Raw genomic sequence first — 15,168 nt, 5'->3', positions numbered from 1 at the left:
AGAGCAGATCCATGCCCTTGAAGAATTCACAACCCAGAGAGGACATTAACTGTTGCCATGGATTTATGAGTCTATTTGCCAGGCAAGGGACTCCCTTTCAGCATAATGACTCTTTGATGGTTTTTTGTGATGTTCCCATCAATAGTATATTGGGCACAGTATTTCAGTATTAACCCATATCATCTGATTCAAGCTGTCCACACTGCAGGAACAAATGAAAGGCTGAGAGGGAGCGGACAGGAGAGAGGAACCAACAAGAGCCAAGACCTGTTCTGGGCAGTGGGCGTCTCATTTGATAAATTCACAAAAACCCCAGGAAGTGGGTATTATTATCATCCCTCCACTCTTCTTAGCAGATGACAACAATAAAGTTAAAACCATCAAAACATTTTCCTAAATCCAGACAAAAAGGGGCAGAGATGGGATTTAAGGTGCAGTCAACACCAAAGCTCGGGTCTTTTCTCCAACACTCTACTCACTACTTCTCAAAATGCTTGTGTGTGTGTGTGTGTGTGTTCAGAATCAAGCAAGCACATTAGCAACTGAGAAATTAGAACACAGTGAGTATTCTGGTGTTGCACATTGGAAAATAAGCTGAATAACTGTTGGTAGCAATAAAGGAGGAATTTTACAGCCTTGGGGCTGGGGGTGAATAGAGTGATATTAAAAGCCATTTCAATACTGAGACTCAACTCCTATGAAAGCATGAGTAGCAGCATGTATTTCTATCTCCAAGGGGTCCCACAACATACACTGCACCGTGATGGCAGAGCCATCTGCATAGATGGTGGGAAAACCAAGGCTCAGGGGCCTCGGTACTCTATAGCAGTGGTGGCAAACCTGTGGCCTTTGCCGCAGCGGGCTGTTTGTGTCACTGAAAGCTTTCAAAGCCCATTGAGAGGCACAGCAATTCACCCCCACAGAACACTTGACTTGATGTGTATGTGTTTCCCACCTATTTCCTCCAGAGGAGAGAATTCCTGCAGATCAATCATGTCAGCTTTAAAGCAAAAAAAGAAAAGAACCCTCTTAGCTTTGAAGAAGTTTCTATCTCTCAGGCAAAAGAGACAGCCAGATCTTTTTGGCTTCTGACTCTGTTATGGACTGAATGTATCTCCTCCCAAATTTATGTGAAGTCCTAACCCGCAGTGTGATGGCATTAAGAGGTGAGATCTTTGGGGAGTGAATAGATTTAGATGTGATCAAGAGGATGGGGCCCCTATAGTGAGATTAGGAGAAGATGAAGAAGAAGGAAGAGGAGGAGGAGGAGGAGGAGGAGGAGGAGGAGGAGGAGGAGTGCAGGGGGAGACTGGGTTTTTTTCTTCACCACATGCAGACACAGTGAGGAGGTGACCATCTACCTGTCAGGAGGAGAGCACTCATCAAGATTTAAATCTGCCAGAACCTTATCTCAGAACCTCAGACTTCCCCATCTCCAAGGACCTTGAGAAATAAATGCGTGTTATTTAAGCCACTCAGTATAGGATATTTAGCTATGGCAGGCCAAGCTGACTACTCAGGTCACTAGAGGGTATTATTGTAACCCATTCTGAAGAATTTGGGCTGGTGGTTGGTTCTCTTGTTGGGGGAAAGAGACCCTTTATAATGAGTGTCCTTGAGTTTCAGGGATTGGAAAGAAGATTGATTCCTTGAAGACAGAAAGGCAGAGAGTGAGGGTGGAAGACACTGTAGTTTGGATCTTGAATGTCCTCCATTTGCTAAAGTTTTGGTGCCCAGGCTGGTGACAATGGGAGATGGTGACGTTTTTAGGATGTGGACCTACTGGAAGGTCTTAGGTCATTGCTCTTGAGGGGGATTGTGGAAATGCTGGCCTTTTCCATGCTCTCTTCTGATCCCTGGGTCATGATGTAAGCAGTTCTTCTCTTCCATGGGTTCCCACCCTGATGTGCTGTCTTGTCACCAGCCCAAGTAATCAGAGCAATAAATCATGGACTGGAGCCTCCAAAACTGTGAGCCAAGATAACCTTTTTCTCTTCCTAAGTTAATTATCTTGGATATTTTGTTATGGTGATGAAAAGCTAACTCAAGAGAACAGTGAGGCTCTCTAACATGGCAGGATGGGGCAGCTGGGTCCCTGGAAAATAGGTGTGTAGGGGGTAGGGACTGCTGAGCGCTTGGGGCTGTGGCCTGGGAGCCTGAGCCTGTGGTCTCAGGGGCTGTGCTGAGCTCTGTGGGAGCACAGGTCCTCCTTCCAGTTCTGGGGACCACAGCCAAGAGTATTTACTACCAAACGGCACGCTGAGGTGGACTGGTTGGACATTGGATCTCAGCACGGAATTGGGAAATTGGATGGCGTTGGGAAGCGGAACCTCAGAAAGGGATTAGGGTTAGTGAAAGCATTAGGGTAGAGCCTGTTCTCTCTTTGAACTCGTGAAATCAGTCTTTGGTTACTTTGTTTGGTTGATTCCTAAACTATTCTTAGTAAGAAGGCTCAGGAGCTAACCCAGAGGGGAGGGCCTGCACAGGTGAGTGTGAGTAAAACGTGTAGCTGAGATCTGCATGTGGAAATGGAGGAGCCTTCCATTCCCCAGCCGGCTGTGGGCTCCTCTCTCCTTGCTAAGAGAAACTGGCTGAGTCTGGGAGGAGCGGCCACTCGGGCAACGTCTGAGTCCTTACTGTGGCATCGCAGACATCCCCAGTCTTTGGAGAAAGCTTGATATCATTGTTTCACTTAGTCCTAGGGCTCTCACTCTTGGCATCTCAAGAACAAAAGAGAATTCTGAATGGAAGCCTCATTTCAATTCTGAAGGGCTGTTATTCTTGGAGAACAGTGTTCAGATATGTGCAGATTTGTGTGTTTGGCACTTAGAAACAGCAGCAGCAGAAATAACAACAGCAAGAGGGAAACAGAGACCTGTTTAATATTTGGGGTTTTGTTGTCGCATAGATTTATAAAACAAAACTCAAATCCCCAAAGCCACTGTGCCCTCTCTAGTGGAGTGAGGAGTCTTTGTCAACAGCCAAGAAAACTTCTCCTGGAGTTCTGGAGGGAGAGGAAGGAAGAGGACGGGAAGGAAAGGTGGTAGACAGTGCTCTGGCTCCACATCCTGATCATCAGGGTATTGCTGTCTGCTTTGTTGAGGGCTAAGGGCGAGTAGCAAGGGACAGGGATGAGGGTGTCTGGATTGTTTCCTTAAAGTGCTTCTGGCACCCTGCAGTAGCTTAATGGGGCAAACTGAGTTTAATGCCTGACCAACACCAGCCCCGAGCAAGGGTCCTAAGAAGAAAGACCTCAGGGCTGCATGTCTTGGCACCCAGAGGTGCTGTCTTTCTTTCCCCAGATCTCTCTTCGGCTTCCCCTTGAGTTTGAGGCAGGTTTTGTTTTTACTCTTGCTCCGGAACTCAGTTTCAGTGACCTTGTGAATGTGATCATCAGCTTGGGAAGTGAGCTTACATTGTTACCAGCGAAGGGGCTGATGGGGCTGAGATCCTGGCTGGCCTTGGAAAAGGGACCCTAAAGTCCTAAAGACCAACATTTCCTCTCTGTCCTGGTCTTCCCTCACCTTGGCCAGGTATGTGGCCAGTCCCACTGATTCTGCCTCTGAGGCCCTTGCTCTCTCCCGCCCTCTCCCTTCATCGAGGGCACAGCCCTTTCCCCCGAGGGGCACTGACAGCACTGTAACTCAGCTCCCTGCCCTAACCCCTGCCGTCAGGCAACTGGATGCTCCTTCTGCCTGGAAAGCCGACCCCTGCCTGCCTTCCTGGGAAAAGACTAATCCTTCGTCATCTCCTTCGAAGCCATCCCTGACCCCCTGAGTGAATTACTGTTTCATTCCTTCCTTCTTCATGCTGCCATAACCTAATGGCCAAGGCCAAGAATACAAGCTGAGCCCTGTCTGTGAGCCACATGCTCTCCAAAACCTTCCTTGCCTTGTCTCATAGTGTCCTCACATAAGCCTTACAAAGCCTGCACCTTTTTATGGCTTGTAGTTGAGGAAAGGAGACAGTTATATAAACATATGGGAGACTATGGGGTTAGATAGCAGTAGAGGCAAGATTTAAATCTGTTTTCCAGCAACCCAGCTGCTGTCCTTAGTCAGCTGGCTATTCTATACCTTGGGCAGCTCCGTGACAATATTCACTACACTTTACAATTATATACTTACATCTCTCCCTTCCATTAGACTAAGTGACCAGAAGGCAGGAACACTGTCTTATTCATCCCTGACCTAGCACATTATATATGCTCAATAAATGCTTGAGGAAAGGAAGAAAGAAAGGAGGAAGTGTTGTCATGGGTATATGAATAAAGATACAGAAATACTTTAGTAAAATGTTCAAATTCCCTAGGGATGGGACCAGGGCTATGCAACTACAGCTTTAAGGAGAGAGCTTGTTTTATGAAAATGTTTGAATGTTTGGCTGCAAATGAAAAGCTGACGTTCCAAGAAAGTTTAGCTCAAGGTTGGATCAGCACAAACACACAAAAATCATTTTAAAAATGAAAGAAGTACCCAAGTTACCCAAAAAACTAAACCAAACAAACAAAAAAATACAATAGAGCTTTTGGGCCAGGGATTTAGCTCAGTGGTTTCGTCCCCTGCTGTGCAAGCACAAGAGCCTGAGTTCGATCCCCGGTACCAAAAAAACCCCCCAAAACTGAACAAAACAAACCAACAAACAAAAAAAATGAAAGAAGTGATCACAAATATCAATAAAGAATTGTATGGCCGGAGATTTAGCTCAGTGGTTTGGCCACCTGCTGTGCAAGCACAAGGACCCGAGCTTGATCTCCGGTACCAAAAAAAAAAAGAAAAAAGAAAAAAGAATTGTAGTCATTATGAAGAATTCGTTAAATTCATGCAACAAGGTCCATGTGGTGTAACTGCAATCAGCTTAAGACTAATGAAGTATTTCTAGACACATGACGATTCTAGCACAAAGATCCCTACACATTCACCAATTCCTTGGAGGAGCTGGAGAAACTGTTGGATTCTTTTCCTAGAAAAGTACACACCTCTATGCTAGGGAACTGACTAATATGTCCAAATATTTTTATTCTCCAAACACAGGAAACAGCTAAGATGGGGTCAAGGCTCAGGTGTGCATGGAGACAGAGCGCCCCAAGCATCTCAAGGGGCCATTACTCTGCCCATCCCAGAGGGAGCCAGGCTGACCTCATGGGAAGTCTTCCAGGCATAAGAGAGTGAGGATGAAAGCCCAAGGTCCAGGTGGTCCACGCTAGGGGCACCAGGAGGCAGAGGAGTCTGGAGTCAGCCTGAGGCCAGCAGAGAGGGAGGAGGGAGGAGTCTGCGCACTGGAGGTCTGTGTGCCGGGCCCATGGGCACTGTGAGGTTTCCGGCTGTCCCTCTGAGGGTTTCCGGTGGACAAGCTACGTGACCCGAATCTGTCAACAGGCTGCCCTGATGCTGAGTTGACTCTAGATTAGAGGGGGCAAGGTTGGCAGGAGGGGGACCAGGAGGCAACTACAGTCATCCTGACTGTGTCCAGGGAGCCAGCTGGGGAGGCTGCAGGACGTGGCTGGACTGTGAACATCCCTTGACATTCTTAGGATTTTCTCTCAGGATGTGAGTAGAAGAGTAGATGGGACTGAGTGGTGAGACTGGAGAAATGAGCAGCTCTGCCTGAGCACTTCTGGGACGCCAAGTTCAAACGCGAAGGGCTGGTGTTCTTCATGACTTCAACCTTGGCATCAAATCTCTTCTATTTATACACATCACGATGATTGTAAACAAAAATAACAAATACTTTCACGTGTTCATTGATTTTCAATTAACTCATGGGTACAGATTTAAATGAGTTCCATTTACAAACTTAGTTAATGACAGTCCCTTGAACATCTCCAGCCACATTTTATAAAATTAATATGTTTACTTTTTAATACTTCACATGCCCAGCAGGATAAACGTACAATATTAATAAGCATTTAAATTACTCTTGTACCCAACAAATGAATGATTATAGTAAATCAAGTTCCCTTAAACATGCTACAGCTCTTTGGAAAACTAAAATTCACTTGTGCTTTTCACCTAAAAAGTCAAAATTAAAAATGTCAGATCCTGCAGGGGAGGGGCAGGGGAAAGGAAAGAAGGGAAAGGAAAAGTGATGAGGAATGTAAAAATGTCAGATCCTCATAAACACGGCATCTATTTTTTTTCTTCAACTGTTGAATGGGGGAATAGTACTTGTTTTCGATGTTTAACTTGCAAGGATGTTGTGAAGACAACACAAGACAGTGCTTTGACAATAAAAGCCAACAATGAAAATCCAAGGCGCTGTTTCCATCCCAAGGGAAAACTAACCTCTGTGTGTTAGAGACCCTGGCAGCCAGGTTCCAGTTCCCACCTGCCCAGTGTGTGACACAGGCCTGAGAAAAAGAATACACTAAGAGACAGAACTAGGAGAGAAAGCGGGGGCCAGGATGACCAATGCCGGTGCAGCTGACAAAGGCACTGAGTCCCAGGCGCTGACTTTTACTGGCAATCAGCTGGGGTAAAGGCGAGGTGTGGTTTCTATGGAAATTAATGTAAACAAGGCTCATAAAGGACAAGACAAAGCATTGTTGAATTAGGAACAGAATAGACAAAATATATGGTTGTAATTCGAACATTGTCCTTCTAGTCTGAAGGTTTAGTTGTGGGAACGGAGTCTGGGTGTGAGTTACTCTGACCTCGGCACGTAGGCTTCAGCCAGACTTACTTCTCTAAACAAGCTGATTGTGGGGTTGACTCTTCACAGCCTGCCTTGGGCACAATCAATATTACGGTCCTCTGCACCTGTGAAGGACACGTTTGCACTGCTTCTTGAAACTTTAGTTTGCTTTTCCTTCCACAAATAAAAGCTTGCTCTGCAAAAGAACAGAAGATTTAACCGAGGAGTAAGTGACTAATACAGACCTGTGCCTTTTCCTCCATAGGTAGAACTTTGACATCATAACAAGTGTTCTTTTAATGACAAAATTCAGGAATCCACTGGACAGGTGAGGAGTCAGCAGACTTCCTAGGCATGGCACTGGCACAGCCTATGCCACTCGGTGTTTACTGGACAACTGAACAAAGTCACAGCAAACAGGCAGCCACCTTTCTTCTATCCCTGGCTTCTGCTTCTCTCCCAAGGCCCTCGTGGAGGTTAGTACAGAAGGTGGAAAGCGAATGACAGCAGCAGTAGCGTCAACAGTGCAGGTGTGTGGAGCGTGTTTGTGGGGAACAGGTGCTTTGCAGAGTCCCCACTCTGCTCACTCATTCAATCCTGGGGAGGAGGAACAGGGTTGTCCCAAGAAAGTAGGGCCCCTGCTGGGGGGCTTCCTTCAGCCAGTCTTGCCCCTGAGAGAGGAACATTACCCTTGCTCCCACCAGTTTGGGCAGGGCTGGCTCATCTGCCAGTGTCTCCCAGCCAATGGTTTCCAGTGGGCCAGCTTAGCTTGCGGTCCCCTCCCAGAAGCAGAGGACGCGCTCCTGCTCTGCACGATGAACGCCCTCAAGGCTCGCTGCATGGGGCTGCTGCTTTCTCCAAGTCTGCTGACTCCAGCAGAGGGGTGGTGGATTCAGATCTGCCCCAGTCAACATTCTGCTGGGCAAAGGACCAGCAGGTCATGGGCATGGTGAGGACAATATCTTTGTGTGACCAAGACTCCCTGCCTGAAGGTGAGTGGGTTTTGATTTGGGGCCCTGTGTTGGCCTGGTGATAAGTTAAGCCTATTCTCTTCCCTCCCCTTGCTTCTGCTTCCCTCTAGGGTCTCAGAGCTTTTATATTGTCCCAGGGATGCTGTCACTGGATCCAGGATGCACGCGACCTACAGACTTAGGGAACCAAGTCTCAAGGGAGCTCAAGGGGGCTTTAAGCCTATCCCCTCCCCATCTAATCCATGTGCGCCTAGGGAGAGCAGTAGCCTCTGCTACAACAATTAGCAGCAAATTCCCTGTGTAAGTGTGAAACTAGAACTCTGCATTCTTGAGTTGTTCCCTCTATACCACCTGTGTCCCACCTACAAGTGTCTACAAGGATCCACTGGGTACCAAGTGTGGTTCTAGACCAGTGGGGGACTACACATGGAGGAGCAGAAAGGAAAAGACCAAATCACAGCCTATGAGGGAGCTCTTAGTTCGACCTTTGACCATCTAAGAGCTCGGGGTGGAAGAGGAGAGAGGAAGCCCTTGCCCACGTGGTCACAGGTCCCAGAGGCTTAGGGTGGGCCTGGGAGGATTCTCTCTGTCATTCAGGGAGGCAACATGACATGGCAGCCAGGGTCTGGGCTGGCAAGGAGACAAGGCACATCCCTGCAGATCTCCATGGCCCAGTGGGGGCGACAGGAGAGGAGACTATGGTTACAGTGGTGAGTGCTGCTGGGGAGAGAAGTGGGGTGTGCTGGAGGCCCCAGAGGGAGGTGGCTGACCTGACAGGGCGTCAGGTGGAGGACAGGCTCCACAGGAGGCAAGAGTAGTGCAGTGATAATGTAAGGAAGCAGGCGGCCCCTGGGAAGGGCACTGTGAGGGGCCCAGGGAGCCGGGAGGAAGCTCAGAAGGAGTGGCTGGGCAGGCGGTGACGCGTGGGGCACGGGGCAACTATCTCGGGACTCCACTCAGGTGTCTCCGACCTTTTCCTGCCAAGACCCTGACTTCTGATGGAGTTTGGGTTATGTCTCTGCAGAATTCATGTTGTAATTTAATCCCCACTGCAGCAGCATTGAGAGGTGCAGCCTTTGGGAGGTGACTGAGCCATGAGGGGAATGGGGTCAGCGGCTTTGTAAAGTGCCAAGGTTGAAGAGAGAACTCCTTGCCCTCTGTCCCTTCCCTTCTGCCTGGTGTCAGCATAGTTTTTGTCTCTTTCTGAGGATGTAGCAACAGGCACCACCTTGGAAACAGACAGCAACTCTCAGCAGATACCAGATCTGCCGGTACCATGACTTCCCACCCTCTGCAACTGTGAGAACTCATTTTCTGTTGCTTACAAATAACCCAGTCTGAGGTACTTTGCTAGAGCAGCACAAATGCGCTTAATAGTAGTCGGGAGGGTGGGGGTGTGGGGCGTGGGCTTCAGCTGGCTGTGTTTTAAATGCATCTCAGGTTCATTTCAGGCTTGCTCATCAGCCTTTAGAAATCATTGTTTTAAGCCATCTCTCACATTTGCCATTGTTTCATAGCAAGTGATTCTTAAAAATAGTCTTTATGTTTTAGAATAATTTGGTTCACAACAAAATTGAGAAGAGGGCACAGATGCATATATATATATACATATATACATACATACATATATATATATATACACACATATATGATCTCAGATGGGTGCACAAGGAGGGCTGCCTGCAGAGTCAGGTATGGAAGAGTTCGAAAGGGCCATCTGTGCACTGGAGAGCTGGAGGATCCAGTCAAAAGTCAGAAGCCTGGAGCTCACTGCAGGGTTCTGTATGAGTCCAGATCAGGAAGCCAACTGGTCTGCACCGGAAGGCTGAAGACGACAGAAAGGCCATGGCGAAGACTGGGGCTCCTCGAAAGAAGCAGAAGCAAGACTTCCTTCTTCTTTCCTTTTTTATTCCATCCAGGCTACAAGCCTGTTGGTTGGCACCACCCATACCCATGTGGGTGTTTTGTCTTCAGTGAGTTCATCATTCAGACACGCCCAGAACTATGCTAAGCCAATCAGCTAGTTGTTTCCTACTCAAGCTGACACCACAGTTTACTATCACAGGTACTCTGGTAGGACCGATGAAGTTACCTGGCATATCCTTAACACTCGGAGTCCTCCGCACGGGTGAAGGTTCACTCCTGTGTATCCCTAAGGTAATGGACAACGGCATGAGTCCTCCATTACAGACTCAAACACAGTAACTTTACTGCCCCAAACTCCTCTACTCGTGGGCTCATTCATCCCTCCTTCTCCCTACTCCTGGCAACCACTGATCCTTTCTAGTAATTGAATTTTTCTCCATCTGGCCATTTATGGATGTTTTGTAGTGAGACTTGCTCCTGGTGCCTGCTCGCTCTACATTTTTTTTCCATCAGGAGATGTATTTTTGAAGGGGACAAACCAGAACCAATAATGTCATCCCTCTGAGGCCTGAGACAAGGAAAACAGAGCTCAATCAGTCTGTTAACCACTGGAAGTAAATCCTGGTGGGAACATTTTGTAATTTCAGGTCCTAAAAATGAATGGTGTTATGCAGTAACTGTTAACACATGCTGCAAGATGTTTATGATTCCCTGGGGCCAAATAAGTAAACATTCTTCCAACTTAAGCTGCAGGAGATAGTCAATTTCACAAAGAGATGCTTTCTCCATTTATATGAGATGCCTGTGTAGAAGAGAAAAACGAGGGGTGCACAGAGTGGAACCTTTGTTGATGTCTGGGGCCAGGGTGTGCTTATCAGGTGCCGTGTATGCTAGCAGGTGCCTGAGATGGAGACCCCGGAAAGGGCCAGTCTATGACTCCAGCACCTGTCTCTCTTCTGAGGCAGGGAAAGTCTGTGTTGGGGTCTTTTACCTTCTGGAGAGCAGAGAGCCAGAGATGGTTCTTGGAGACAGCCTTTAAAGGAGGATGAACATGCCAGACATCTTGAATTCTTGGAGACCAATTTGAAGGATTTAAAGGAGGCCTGTGTGGGATCAAATCAACACACAAATCAAATAGTGGCTGGAAAGGGGCATGGATAAGGTTTAAATTGTCCCCTCCCCCTGAGAAGATAAATTGAAATCTGAACCACCAGTAACTCAGAACATGACTTTTTTAGGAAACAGTCTACTAAAATAATCAAGTTAAAATGAGGTCACAAAGGTAGGCTCTAATCCTATAAGACTAGTGTCCTTAAAAGGGGGAAATTGAGATGCAGAAGCAGACATCCTCACAGGGCATTACAGTGTGTGGTGATAAGGGCATAGTGAAGGGTGATGTATTTCTAAGCAAGCCATGCCCAACACTGTCAGCCACACGCCAGGCGACAAAGCTGGGGCAGGGTCTCCTTCAGGCCTCCCCAGACACCAGCCCTGTTGACACCTCGACCTTGGGCTGTGAGACAGTACATTTTATTGTTCACACCCCTCTACTTATGGTACTTTGTCACACTAGCAAACACATGGGCACTTTACCTCTTTTCTTATGGGCCTGTATTACAAGGACAGGTGTTTGTCCCCTTCACTCTGTGCTTCCAGAGTCTAGAACAAGACCTGGCACAGAGTAGTTGCCAGGTATTTTTCAGAATGATCAGGACCGCTGGGGGACTCAAGTCATCTGACCAAGGGCGCACAGAGAGTGAGAGAAAAGCCATAGTCCCCTAAGCACCTTCGATGTTGCCTCAAAGTGTGGTATCATTGAAGGCCAGTGCTAAGCCACAGTGCGACCTGAGTGATAGGTCTCAGTTGTCATATATTATTAGGGAAACCGAAGCTTAGAAAGAACAAGGAAATTGCCCAAAGTAGCCCGGTGAGGAAGCAGTGTCCTGCAGACTGTCACTCAAGCCTGTCTGCTCGGGGCCTTGCTCTCATCGCCAGCCAGGTCAGCAAAGGGAACCAGGAGAGACCGAAGGGCCCGCCTGTCCTCTTTCTCCTGTCACTCTGGAGGGCAGTGAGGTTCTGCCAATAGCCGTCACCCCTGTCCCTCACTTCCCTTCACTCTCTGGGTCCCCTGAGGAGGAACCGGACAGCCTGTCTGAGGGTGGTCCTCCCACCACCCCTAGGGTTACTTCCTGGCCAGGTACAGCTGATGTCACCCGTGGTCCCCTCCCCACCCCAGAGATGGTGTCTCCTCTAAAGGAGCCTGACGTTACCACCCTTGACGTGGCAGAGAGGAGGGAGGGATCTGGGCTGTTATTAACATCCCCACCTCCCCAAGCCCCAGTGAACTGTGATGAACACAAGCAGCCCTTCTGGAGGTTTCTGGTTTCTTTCCCTGAACTTCCACCAGGGCTGCTGTGACTGTACTGGATGCCCTGTGCCTGCTCTGGGAGTGTCTGCCCTGAGCTCAGTGGGCTCAGATTTAAACAGAGCAGTATTGAATTTGGACCAACCAGCAGGCTTGAAGGCTTCAGTTTAGCCAGTTTGGACCAATTCGCAGACTTGAATTTGGACCAATCAATAGGCTGAAATATGGACAATCACAAGCTTACTGCTACTATATAAGTAGCCCTTCTAACCCTTGTGGTGCACTCTACCTTGACTCTCTTGTGCTGGTGGAATAAAACCTCATTCTGCTTGTCCTGTAAATTGACTCCTGATATTCCAGGGTAATGTGGACCTGAAGTTCCCTTAAACCCACTTGGGCTTCTTATCCTGAGTAGTGTAGACAGAGTGGTTACTCCAGAGAGCAGCAGCCCATGAAGATCAGCAGCCAAGTCCAGCAAATGGCAGTGTTGACCAACTGCATCCAGCATTAGCTAGTGTTGACCCAGTGGCATTGGGGTCTAGAGCTATGACACTAAGGGCTGAGGGTCATTGGCCATGCAGAAGGCCATGAGATCTAGTTGTAGGGTCATTTTAAGGACATACTCTTAAGTTTCCCCTTCATGGCAGTCTTGGACTGTACTTTTCCACTTCCTGTCTGGGAGGAAGGACTTCTGCCAAAATCTGAAGGTTTCCCCAACCAAATCTGTCATCTGCGGGATACGGGAACCATTCTCAGCCTTTTTTATCCTGAGACCCACTTTTGATGCCTTGTGCATGTGCATCACTTTGCTTGTTGCTGATGCTAGCACAGGGCCTGGCATAGAGCTCCTGTGATGACATTTGTTGGTGCATTGATCTTGCAAGACTGTTCCTAGGTAGAAAGAGCTCCAGGAGGCTGATGTGATCTCATGACAGGGACTGAAAGATGGGGGACATCTAGGGGTCAGCAGTGCTCCCTTGGTTGAGGGAGGAGCACTTCTGGGGCTCTATCTGGGAACAGATCTCTCTCTGTTGGCCCAGACCTGCTGAGCAGGGTGGGATGAATTCCCAGAAGAGCAGAGGAGGCCACCCAGACCAGTCTCAATATGTGGCAGTGATGGGTTGTTTTGTTAGTCTCAGAACTATATAAAACAACTGTACTTTTTGAACATTGTCAGGGACAGAAATAACCCAGAGTGTTTAAAATGCAGATTTCTAGGATATTTTGCTGCAGATCCTGATTCATTCCCTGGGTCCTGTTGGGGGATGGGGTGGCGAAGGTGGAGGTTTATGGCGGTGGTGGGTGGTAGTGGTGGAGGAGGAGGCGGGGTGGTGGAGATCTGCTCATAGGTGGTTCTGGTGCAGCTGGTGAGATTATCACACACTGCTAAACGGATCTCTAAATTTCCTCAACTGTCAATTGATGAAGTTACACATGAGCTCTTAGGTATGGTTCAGTTGAAGATTGTACAATTCTTCCCAGTGATGTGAAATAAAAGCACATGGAGCTTGTGTTTGTGAGTTTAATTTTCTGCTTGAGCTTGGCTGTTACTATGCTTCAGGGAGTTACACATTTCCCTATCCCAGATGTGTACCTGGCTCCTGGGTTATGTGTGAGCATCTGCGCTCCCAAGCATGATGGGGAATGAACCAGAAAGGATTGAGTGGCCACTCCAGTCTGCTTCAGCCTCTCTGCTGCCTTCCCAGATCAAAGTAATGCTGATGTAGGAGAATGGCATGTTTTTCAGATCCTAGCTCTCTGGGTGGGTATGCTCTTTTTATGTCATGAAATAACATGAAAAAGAAACCGTGGCTTTGTATTGGCCTCCTGCAGGTGGAAGGTCCCAGAGACATGAAATCTCATGCTGAGCTGTCTCACAGGATATGAGATCAAAGAAGGAGTGAATATGAGGTGCTGGCCCCTCCAGAAGGACATTTGGTACTGAGGGTTACTAAGTCTCCAAAGCCTTGATGAGCACAGAGGTCCTCTTCCCCTTCAGGGCTGGCCACAGGCGAAGTGGTATCATAAACGCTGGCCTGCTGGTGCTTCAGGGAGCCTGAAGACTTTGATTTCCTGTCACAGAGCAGTGCAGAGGCCCTGAAGAGTCTCCAAATAATCAAACTATCACCAGCCACCTCAGGGCTAACATCTGTGGAACAAGCCCCCAAGCAAACATCTCAAAGCAAACAGAACTGGAGATGGGAGACTGTCTGGGATTCTGGGCAGTGTGTGTGTGTGTGTGTGTGTGGGGAGGGGGAACATGCATGCACATGTGCACATTTAGTGGTATGTTGGGACAAAGGGAAAGGGTCAGAGACTCTGGATCCCGAGTTTGTTTTGTGGGAAAAAAAAATCCCTTATTATATCCCATACTGTCATTTGGAATGTGGATCTACTCTCCTGTCCTCATTTCCGGTGCTATTTCCCACTGCTTTGTGGCCCTGCCATCACATGCAGGGTGTGAGGCTATGTCTAAAACCATGCTTGTATCAGGGCTCAGGAGGCCACAACCTTCAGCCAGTGCCTGGCCAGAGTAAACAGAGCTCTCAGCCCTGATACTCATGATTTCTGTGGAAGGCAGTCTCTCATCTTTATTGAGAATAGGGGACAAGATGATGTAGGACTTTGTAGCTGTTGGTATCCACCCACTGGACCGATATTGATTTTAGTAGAGATAGAATGCTGATGTGAATACGGATATTAATAGAAAGATAAATACTAATGTGAACATCTACAAGTACAAACATAAGTACAAATACTAACATAGATAGCATGAGTGTCCCTAATCTGAAAATCTAAAATTTGAAAGGCTTCAAAATCTGGAATTTTTTGAAGGCCAAGATGACCCTATAAGTAGAAATCCCACACCTGGCTTCATGTGATGGCTTTCAGTTAAAATGCAGCTGCACTGAAACTATTGTATAAAATTACCTTCAGGCTATCTGCCTAAGCTATATATAAAACATAAATAAACTTTATATTTGTATTTGGGTCATGTTTTTCAGATAATGTATATGTGCACATATTCCAAAATCCAAAAAATCCAAAATCCAAAAGCACTTTAAAAGGAAGTCAGCCCCACCTGGTACTCTCTGAGAGTTTCTAACATAATGCATCCGTGCCATTAGGTGCTCTTGACTGTGCTGGCTAGTCTCTCCATCGCATGCCTCCCACAAATAAAGCATCCACACAGTAGTTTCCTGTACCTGCTACATACTGAGGTAGGATAGAAGAAATAAAGTAGAAAGGAGGCAAGGAAAATTGTAAGTTTAAAATTACACTGTCAATAAAAACTGCAGCTTCAGGACACAAAACCCAATCAAAAATTCCTAA

Source organism: Heterocephalus glaber, unplaced genomic scaffold (assembly GCF_053883595.1).
Source record: "Heterocephalus glaber isolate CG9 unplaced genomic scaffold, H.glaber_assembly_v1.0 deba00001689, whole genome shotgun sequence".
NCBI classification, from domain to species: Eukaryota; Metazoa; Chordata; class Mammalia; order Rodentia; family Bathyergidae; genus Heterocephalus; species Heterocephalus glaber.
Note: the sequence above shows the minus strand (reverse complement) of the source record.